Raw genomic sequence first — 10518 nt, forward strand, 5'->3', positions numbered from 1 at the left:
AGAAGCAAAGAATTAAACACAGGAGACACAAATGATGTGAAATCTACTTTTATTGGAAAAAATAATCATCAATGGATTTGTGTGGCTCGTATTGGTCACTGTAATTTGTGACTGACCTCTAATGTTTTGGGTGGTGTTTCACCGAATAAAAAGGGCAACTTATCCTTTGATCTGTAAATAATGGAGCGTTTAGGATGTTAGGAATTGACTATTGGATATAAAAGCACTGATGGGGTGCCTGGGTGGTTTAGTCAGTTGAGTGTCCAACTTCTGATTTCGGCTTAGGTTATGATCCCAAGGTTGNATCCACAACATTTCCTTGTAGGCAAATTGAAGTGGGTGGTAAGGTTGTTGAACATATCAAATCAAGTTCAAGGAGGATCTAATTTTAAGAAGAGATTCAATATGAGTTTAATAAAGTATAAGAGGGGTGCCAGGGTGGCTCAGTCGGTTAGGCATCTGACTTCAGCTCAGGTCATGATCTCACAGTTCCTGGGTTCCAGCCCCGTGTCANGCATGGGGCCTGCTTGGGATTCTCTCTCTTTCTCTGTCTCTCCCCACCACCCCCACTGTGCATGCACACGCGCACACTCACACACACTGTAAAATAAAATAAAATAAAATAAAATTAAATTATATTAAATTAAATTAAAAGTCACTGACATTTACANGTTTCTTAGAGCAATGATTAAAAACATTTAAGTTTAATAATGTCCTAGTATATGTCAGATATTTCTTATACTAATTACCCCCCAAAATAGTAATACTGGTTATTATTTTTAGGCTTAATATAATAGTTCTGCTTTTATATTTTTTTATTTTTAAAATAAATTTGTAATCTTAATTTAATAGATTACAGTATCACCCCATATCCCATACCTATTTTCCTATTATTAATGTATTATATTTATACATTTATATTACATTTGTTTGCAATTGTTGAATCAATATTGATAGGTTATTTTAACTAAAGTCTATAGTTTATTTTGATGTATTTGATTTTTTTATGTAATGTCCTTTTTCTGTTTGAGGGCCCCCCTCACCCTCAGGATATACATGACATGTAGTCCCCATGTGTCCTGAGGCTCCTCTTGGCTGTGATAGTTTATCAACCTTTCATTGTTTTTGATGACGTTGACATTTTAGAAAAATACTGGTTGATTTTACACTGTCTTGTACAATGTTCCTCAACTGGTATTTGTCTGATGTATCTCTCATGATTAGACTAGGGTTATGGGTTTTTGGGAGGAAGACCACACAGGTAGAGTGCCATTTTCATCACATATCAGGAGTACATACTCTTATCATGTTGATATTTCCCTTGACCAACTGACTGAGCTTGTGATTGTGAGGTTTATCCACTGTAAAGTTACTCTTTCTCCCTTTATCTATATTGTAGTCTGTGGAAGGAAGTCACCACGGGGACTTATGCTTTATGTCCTTGAGAGCAGAGTACCTACACTAAAGATTTGTCTATTCTCCCTCATTTATTATTTGTTTAATTACTTATCTGTATCAGTATGGATTCAAAAATTTTTTTATTTTGGATTATAAACCAATACTACTTTATTTATTGTGTTCCTCAAATTTTGTAGCCTTGACCATTGGGGGCCCTTTTAATGATATACTATGTCCCTTTGTGTACATCACCATTTTTTAAAACAAGTGTTTCTTTACTTTCTGGCACTATAAGATGCTCTAAGCTCATCTTATATATTTACTGCCCTAGTCCTAGAAATGGCCCTTTCTCCAAGGATCCCTGATTCTCTTTATTGGAAAGTGGTATTAGAAAACAAGATATAGGGGCACCTGGGTGGCTCTGTTGGATAAGTGTCCAACTCTTGATTTTGGCTCACGTGATAATTTCATGATCAGTGAGATTGAATTCTGTGCTGAATGTGCAGCCTGCTTACGATTCTCTCTCTCTTTCTCTCTTAAAAAGAAATAAAGAAAGAAAAGAAAGAGAGAGAAAAAAGAAAAGAAAAGAAAAGAAAAAAGAAAAAGATCTAGGTGGTAGGTGAGCTTGTTGTTGTTACTGAGGTGTCATTGCTTCTAGGCTCTCTCCACTGAAAGAGCAAAGAGTTTCATGTATGGATACCAGCCTGTTCATATATGCATATCTAAAATTATTTCTGTCTGTAATCACCTGTGTCTATACTAAGCTAGACATGAGTTCATACTGGTGTCTCCAACTGTAATCCATTATCACATGACTCATTCTAGCCTCCTCCCTTGCTCTCTGTAATCTTCCACTGCAACACTGAGAGACCTGACTCCCAGCATCCAGCACCTCATTACTTAATTGTTCAATTCCAGTGTATATGTACAGCAGTATCAAAATTAACTGCATCTCCATAAGAAACAACTTTATTCACCCGAACACAGTGCTAATATATAGTTTATTTCACCGATTCAAAATTACTTAGGTCACGTTTCCCCCCCAAATTCCTTCAGGTAAGATTGCTTTATATATTTGTAATATGGTTAGGTTTATTTCTCACATTTATAATACAGTTAGTTTTATCACATTCTACAGTTCATCATATGATACCCTGACCTCCAAAAGGTTTTTTTCTTAATTTTCATATAGTAAGGTTCACTCTTTATGCTAGAATGTTTTATGGATCTTGACATACATAATGTCATATATCCACCATTACAGTATCAAACAGAATAGTTTTACCACCTTCCAGAAGGTATTCCATGTATTCAACTGTCACCTGACAGTCATGCTCCCCCAACTCCCTGGCAACGATTACTCTTTCTACCATTGCCAAAGTTTTGAACTTTCCAGAATGTCATATAATTACTTTTCCTTATAAGTATGATTATTACTTTACATTTATTAAGTATTCACCAAGTGGTTATCCCTATGCTATCTGATCTTCAGATACCATCTTGTTTTGTTTTGTTCTGTTCTCAGACCATGTGATGGAGGTACAATGATCAACCTTAATTTACAAATGAGGAAGCATAAATGCCTAAGTACTACTCCTAAAGTTGCATACAGCAAATAAGAGGACTTGTCAGTTTAAAACAAGGGCTATTTGACTTTGAAATCAGTGTCCAACCAATATGTTATACTGCTACAGTCATACTCAGAGTTGAGAAAATTAGAAACAGGATGCCTGCTTCACAATGTTCCTTAATTTTGATAGTCCTGTGTTGAAAACCATGGGGGTCCTTTACAACTCCGAACATGCATTATTGTTACAGGAAAAAAAAAACCAAATCCATATTTATACTGAAAAGGAAGGAAGGAAAGAAGAAGCAAGGTGGGAAGGGAGGAAGGAAAGCTTATCAGGTCCAGGAAGAGGGTCAGTGACTCTGTTAGATTTTGCCAAAAGCTATGCTTTTCTTCCTTCAGGCACACAGGAGTGACCATTCTGCTGGCTTGGAATGTCCCTCAAGCCACCAGTCTGTAAAGGTAAGCCTACAGAGGCACATTTGTGTATGACTTTTCCCCTCAGGGAGCTGTGGTGTTCCACATTGATATATTTTATTCACATTCTCAGTTTACTCAAGAACACAGTAAATGTTTAAACTTTTAGTTCTGTATACTCTCTGGGAATGTGCTTATGAATACAGCTCCCAACTCTGATTCATGCCATGTTTTATCTTCTTTCCAAAACCTCAGATAAGGATCTTCTACCACGATTCCTGTCAGACCTCTTCAAATTAACAATTAGATGAGCTGTTGACTTTTATTAAAATAAAAACATTTTCTTGATATTTGAGAATGTTTTAATGTGATTTTGACCTATGAACTAATGTGTAAACAATCCATTCTCAGTATCTAGATGTGTCGAGAAGCCCAGAACAAAAAATGTAAATGATCTCTTAGGAATCAGGTGTCCTGTTTCTGGCAGAAAGAAAAGCATTCTCTTCAGAAAACATATTAACAAATTAGGAAGCACAAAAATGTAATATTTATGTCAAATTATTTGCAAATGTTTCCTATCAGGCTATAAAATCACAGGTGGAAGTTTGATCCAGCTATTTTCATTGTGAACTGGCTTTCTTAACACGGCACCGCCATGAAAGAAAGCATTGGGAATTGCTTTATTCATTTGCAAGAGGGTTAGATTTATCCTAAGATTTCTTGAAGATACATATTAATTTCCTAGGACTGAGGTAACAGAACACCACAAACTGGGTGACTTTAACAAGAGGAATTTATTGTTTTACAGTTCTGGAGTGTAGAAGTTCAAGATCAAGATCCTTCCAGGGTTGGTTCCTCTCAAGGCCTGTGAGGGAGAATCTGTTCTAGGCCTCTCTCTTAGCTTCTGGTGGTTTGCTGGAAATCTTTAATATTTATTGCCTTATAGATACATCATTTTCAATATCTGCTTTCATCTTTACATAGTATTCTCCTTTGTATCTTTTCATGTAGTCTTTCCTCTGTGAATGTTAATGTGTCCAAATTTCCCATTGGTGTAATGGATTGGAGCCCATCCAATCTAACCAAGTGTGTTTTCACTTGATTATCTCTGTGAAAACCCTATTTCCAAATAGTTACATCCTTAGAATCTTGAGGTGAGGATTTCAACATATTAATTTTGGAGTGACACAATTCAATCTATAATAGTACCACTGAGTTTTATTTTGCTAGTACAAAGCCAAAAGCTTCTACTATACTATAGCCTTGTTTATTTCTCTGCTCTACCCATTCACTCTCCTCTCAAACAGCAGGGTTTCTGGATTATTTCAGTCTGCCAAATGAATCTAAGCAGAGAATGATGTTGTGGTTGACATTGGGCAAGAAGCTGAGATCACATGAGAGTAACTAAAAGCTCAAAGAACACCATTTCTGGTAATTTATACCAAATCTGTTCCTTGACTCACATGAGAAGATGTAGCCTTTGAAAATGTTGACTACAATATATTGATTAAGAGGTTAAATCCTGAACATGATAAGACCTCAAATCTAGAATTTGCTTAAGCAGATTATTGAACATTTCTGAGTCTCAGTGTTCTCATCTATAAAATGGGGATGTTGAGAATAATACCTAATTCATAAGATTGTTTTGAGGGATGAATAGGAAAATTAGCATAACACCTAACATAAAAAAACACTCAATAAATATTATTTAATATTAATATTGTCCTTTTCTCTATTATTAGATTTGTGTTGCTCAAAGCAAGATTAAAGTTTTACTCTTAAGGAGTTCACATTCTCCTTGAATGTAGATACAACTTGAATAAGGATATAAAAGTTTATTCTGACTTCTTTCTCTCTTTAGTTTTAATTTCTCTTTTTTCTTTATCTCTCTCTCAAAATTTCAGTGTCATTTGTTTACAGTGCTTTCATTGTTGCCTCTATATGTATGATTCTAAAATCCTTATCTTTTGTTCCACTTTTATTACTCTTTATGACACATGCCATATCCTACTTTTGACCAGAATTACATATAGGTATATTACATTTGTCACTTCTGTAAATCAAAGCTAATAATCTTTGTTTCCTCAACAGTAACTAACAGAGTGCCTGACACATAGTAGGTGTACAACAAATATTTGAGGATAATTGGATGAACACCTCAGAATTTAAAGTCAATCTAGGTGATTCAGAACCCAAAGGATCTCCCTTACTTAAATGGAGAAATGATTATTTTTGTTATCCTTTTATTTATTTATTTCGAACAAAGCAGCTGGTCCTTATCTTTCCTCAATACCATGTGATCTTGTAAACACAGTCAATATATCTGGCTACCACATTGGCTCATGTGAACCAATTGGCTACCATGTGAACTCATGCTCAGGCTGAATTATTCTCAGGTGCTCTTCTTTCTAGCCCAGTGACTTTACTAAGATAGGTATATGACCTATTTAGGGTTCAGTAGTTGTCCCTGAAATTTCTCTATTCTTATGGAGAGTGAGAGAGATTGTGAGAGGGAGATTGAGAGAGATTCTTCTTTTTTCAATGTTTATTTATTTATTTTTTTGGGGGGGGGGAGGCACAGAGAGAGAGGGAGAGAAAAAAGTTGCAATGTGGGGCTCAAACTCATGAAACATGAAATGGTGACCCAAGCCAAAACCAAGAGTTGGATGCTTAACCTACTGAGCCACCCAGCTGCCACTAGAGAGATTCTTCTTAGTTGGGGTTGCCAGTGTGGCATAATGTGACACTGGAATTGTAGTTAGCATTACCTTTAGCAGATATAGTTGGCTTATCTGAAGCTGCAGAGAATAAGGGGAACACTCAGAAAAAGGAGACTAAAACTTTTTAATACCAGTGAATCTTCTGGATCTAACTGTTACTAAAACCAGATTTACCTATGATTTTCTCAATTCTATGAGCCAATACATTATCCTTTTTGCTTAAGCTAATTGTAAGTTAGATGTCTCTTATTTTCAGCTGGAAGAATCTTGATTAATACAAACAAAAACTCATAGTTTTTGCTACCTTTTCTTGGGAGAGTCCATTCAAAGTCATATGTATATGTATATCTCTCTCTCTATATATGTATATTTATATATGTATACATATATATGGTAAACTATTTACTTTATGTAGTTAAGCAGCAAATTATTATCCTATGTTCTACTGTTTATAAGAGCTTTTAGCAAAACAAACAGAAAAGGCTGAATCTGTAATGTTCAAAGGAAGCCATGGTCACACAATTAGTGATGCAAATATTTTCCTGAGCAACTACCTGAATAAGTTTATATTGTTCTGGGATGTGACATCAGTTTAGTATTAACTAAACACCATATTAGTATTATATTATGGTAGACTGAGGATATAGTTTCTTCTCTCAAGAAGCTTACAGTCTAGCTGAGAAGATAAAACATATATACATATACACAAATGAAAGGGCAGCACAACTGTACAGTCAATAATTCATACTGGGCTTAGGAGTCTGTTTAGAATTCTAAAAAGTAATGGAAGGTGGGAAAGAGGAGTGGGGCATTCTAGTGGTGACATGGCATGAGAAAGGCAGAAAGATAGGAAAGTAAAATCCATGTTTAGAGACCAGTAATTCATGTATTTGATTTGGGAAATCATTCTTACAGGGAATGATGGTTCCAGACTGAACAGTTAGGCTGTTATCAGATTTTTAAACCTGGTATGTCAAGTTAAAGAGTTACATTTTCAACTTTCTAGCAGAGGGAGTGACCAAAACACTGCACCGACCACAAATACTGGACGGTGCAGGATCTGCAGTGTGGTCCGGTTAAAGTTTTAGATGTTTCAGAAAGTAAACCTATAGTTATCTGCACTTTGACCTCTCAGCAGAGAGGTTAAAAGAGTCATTGCAGGAAGTTATTGAGGCACCTGTGGCATGAAGTGATGAGGCTCAGATGTGGTTGGTAGGAAAGAGAAGGGCAGAAAGAAAATACATGGCAAATTTGAAAGAATGGACACACCCCGGAGCCAGACTGAATGAAGGAGATGAGGCAATAGCTTTTGACCTGAGATAAAAGGTGGAATTTTAGGAGAGCAGAATTAGGAAATTTAAAAGAACTTTGCATTGTAAGTGTGTTAGAAGACAAATGGGTAGGTTCCACGGGCACTAAATAAGATTTATAAAAGGAACCTCACAGAGAGAAGATGGCGGCAGAGTAGGAGGACCCTAGGCTCACCACGTCCCATGAATACAACTGGACAACTATCAAGTCATCCTAAACCACAGTGAGATATCACATTATACCTGTCAGAATGGCTAAAATTAAAAACACAAGAAACAATAGGAGATGATGAGGATATGGAGAAAAAGGAATGCAAACTGATGCAGCCACTTTGGAAAAAAGTTAAAATTAGATCTACCCTATGATCCAGCAATCACACTACTGGATATTTACTCAAAGAATATGAAAAAAATCATTCAAAGGGATACATGCATCCCTGTGTTTAGAGCAGCATTATTTACAATAGCCAAAATACGGAAGCAGCCCAAGTGTCCATAGATTGGTAAATGGATAAAGAAGATGTGAGTAATGGAATATTGCTCAGCCATAAAAGAATGAAATCTTGCTATTTGCAACAATATGGATGGAGCTAGAGAGTATAATGCTAAGTGAAATAAGTCAGAGAAAGGCAAATACCATATTATTTCACTCATATGTGAAACTTAAGAAACAGAACAAACCAACAAAGGGGAAAAGAGAGGAAGAGACAAATTAAGAAACAGACTCTTAACTGTAGTGAACAAAGTGATGGTTAACAGAGGAGAGGTGGGTGAAAGGATGAGTTAAATAGCACCTGTGATGAGCACCAGGTGATGTATGGAAGTGTTGAATCACTGTATTGTACACTTGAAACTAATATAGCACTGCACGTTAACTAACCAGAATTAAAATGAAAACTTAAAAAAAAAGGAACCTCCCCAAAAAATTGCCCAAATTTCTGAATTGAGCAAAAATTGCAGAAGTCTAAAATCAATCTTGGTACAGAAATGGAATAGAGATACTATGATTTGGGGTAGATATGAAAAGTAAAGCTTTAAGGATAAAGATGGATGGCTCTGTCTGGTTGGGTTCCTTGGTTAGCAGCTTTGCCTGCTGTAAGTCCCCAGCTAAAGGTCTGTTCTGACCTCAGAATCCATTCTAGATCCATACATGAACAGAGAAGAAATCCAGTGGCTCTGCCCAACTGTTTCGTGTAGCCTCCAGCCCCTCCAAACAGGAAGCCTGGCCAGAAATGCTGGGCAGCTGGAGTACATCCTATGGCTGACAGGATAGGGAGACAAGTGAGAACCCCGTGAAACTGCTGCAACAGAGTTAATGCTAATCCTGCTTAAATTTTTACAAAAAAAAAAAAAATAGAAGAGGAGGGAACACTCCCAAACTCATTTTGAGAGGCCAACATTACCCTGATACCAAAGCCAGATAAGGACACCATGAAAAAAGGACAGACTAACATTCCTGATGAATAAAGATGCAAAATTCTTAACAAAATACTGGCAAGTTGAATTCAATAGCAAGTTAAAAGGATTATATATCATGATCAAGTGGCATTTATTCCTGGGATGCAAGGATGGTTCATCATATGCCATTCAGTGAATGTGATACGTCACATGAATAGAATGAATGATAAAAATAAAAATAATATAATTATCTAAAAAAAACCCCAGAAACAAGCATTTGAGAAAATTCAACTTCCTTTCATGATAAAATGAAATCAGGGACTAAGCTGTAGAGGAATGGAAAGATGTTGGTCAAAGGACACAAACTGCCAGTAATAAAATGAGTAAGTCCTAGGGTGAATATAATGAAGAATATTATATTGTGTACTTGAAAGTTGTAAGAGAGTAGGTCTTAAATGTCCTCACCACACACAAAAAATTAAGTATGCAAGGTGATAGAGGTGTTAACTAATCTTATTGTGGTAATGATTTCACAATATATGCATGTATTAAATAATCACTTTCTACACCTTAACACTGTAAAAAAATTAAGAATAAAAGGGAAGCTGAAGAACACATAAAAGTATCTGTAAGAAATGACACATATTGGGGAAGCTAGGGGACTCAGTTAAGCATCCAACTCTTGATCTCAGCTCAGGTCTTGATCTTAGAGTTGTGAGTTCAAGTGGGGCTCCGCATTGGGGCCCACTTAAAAAAATGACACAAATTTTACGTATAAACATATGGGATATGTAAGGATGTGGATAGTATAAACTATAGGTGATACTAAAAAATTGAATGAAAGTCAGTCTATTAGTCTAGCAGACGATGTGGTAGAAACACAAACTTTATAAATGACTTTGATTCAAAAGGTTTAACTCCATTCCAGACACCTATGATATGCCAGGCAAATATTATTAATAGCTGAGGGTTAAAAGATGGAAACTATATGATCTGTAACCATATGGTTCTTTGTGGGAAAGACACCCAATAAAATATTTCACACAAACTAGTATATGTTAAACTGTAAGAAAATGGTCTGGCCAGAAGGAGAGTGATTATGGTGGTTTTTGAAAGGTATGTAAGAATTGTCTAGTTTTTTTTTTATGTTTTATTTATTTCTAGGAGAGAGAGAGAGAGAGAGACAGCATGAGCAGGGGAGGGTCAGAGAGAGAGGGAGTCACAGACTGTGAAACAGGCTTCAGGCTCTGAGCTGGCAGTCAGCACAGAGCCCGACGCGGGACTCAAACCCACGAATCGCGAGATCATGACCCAAGCGAAAGTCGGACGCTTAACCGACTAAGCCACCCAGGCGCCCCAGAATTATCTCGTTTTTAAAAAGTGAGGAATGCAGGTCTAGGTAGAGGGAGCATTATCCGGAAAGGCACAGAAGTATGAAAGAGAAAGTGGATCCATGTGATCATCACAATTGGACATTATTACTGAAATGTAAAGTAAGGAAAGATAGGTTCAAAAATATTGATTAATGTTTAACTTGGAAGGGGGGAGGGATATAGAATTTATTACTTTGCTGTATTTTATACTCTAAGATTTTTGTGTTTATGTTCATGGAAGATATTGTTCTTTATTTTTCTGTTCTCATACTGCTCTTGTTTAATTTTTTGTTTTAATAAAATTATACTAGACTCATAAAATAATTTATTTAGAT

The sequence above is a fragment of the Crocuta crocuta genome, unplaced genomic scaffold, assembly GCF_008692635.1.
Source record: "Crocuta crocuta isolate KB4526 unplaced genomic scaffold, BGI_CrCroc_1.0 scaffold25, whole genome shotgun sequence".
Lineage (NCBI taxonomy): Eukaryota > Metazoa > Chordata > Mammalia > Carnivora > Hyaenidae > Crocuta > Crocuta crocuta.